Raw genomic sequence first — 958 nt, 5'->3', positions numbered from 1 at the left:
CCGTGCACCAGGCCTCTAGTGAAACGACATTTAAAAAACATAGTTCGGGAGCCTGGCCCCTCTTCATACGTTTTGCTTCTTGGAAACTGAGCGCATCCCTTTTGCCCCTCACTTCACACGTGTCTGTGCTGAGCTGTCGGCTTGGCCTGAGCTTCAGGCACACCCAGGTTGCCCATCACCTGCCGCTGGAGGCAGCGTGGACGGACAGACAGACGGACGGACTGATGGAAGTGCTTCTCAAAACCACTCTTATCGGGGTTGGTGTCTCGGAACTGTGGGCCCGCCCCAGGTGTTTCCTGTGGTTTCGGGGAGGCCTCCTGTGTGCGGAGGGCAGCAACCGCCAGGAACCAGCCGTCCTGATCTCACAGTGGAGAAAGGCCAGCCAAACCCAACTCAGCGACCCCCCAAGTTAAGTGGCCTGAGCTCCTCCGAAGTAAAAGGCAGGAAACCAGAAGAAAGGGGGGGCGCCCGGCTGTGGCCCCTGAAAATCTCCTCCTGGCTCTGAACAACCAGAATTCAGGCTCCGCCTCCTCCAGGCAGCCCCCCCTGACTCCTCCCTCCCCAGACTGGTCCCATGTTCCAGGTCATCATCCGCTGGCTGGGCAATTAGGGCCTGATTCCCCACAACCCGCACCCCCCCAGAACTGACGTTTCTATTTTCATTTCTACTCCATGTTGAAGGCACTCAGGGACCTGGGGGCTTCCCCCCTCTCATTCTCTCTAAGAAGCAATGGAGGAGCTCAGGGGGCTGGGTCGGGGGCGTGGCTTGGGTGAGGGTTAAAAGAAAGAAAACAGCCCTAACCGGTTTGGCTCAGTGGGTAGAGCGTCGGCCTGCGGACTGAAGGGTCCCGGGTTCGATTCCCAGGCACGTGCCTGGGTTTCGGGTGCACGCTCGATCCCCAGTGTGGGGCGTGCAGGAGGCAGCCGATCCATGATTCTCTCCTATCATTGATGTTTC

This window comes from Myotis davidii, unplaced genomic scaffold (genome assembly GCF_000327345.1).
Source record: "Myotis davidii unplaced genomic scaffold, ASM32734v1 scaffold1762, whole genome shotgun sequence".
NCBI classification, from domain to species: Eukaryota; Metazoa; Chordata; class Mammalia; order Chiroptera; family Vespertilionidae; genus Myotis; species Myotis davidii.
The sequence above is the reverse complement of the archived record's forward strand: the minus strand, read 5'-3'. Positions refer to the sequence as shown.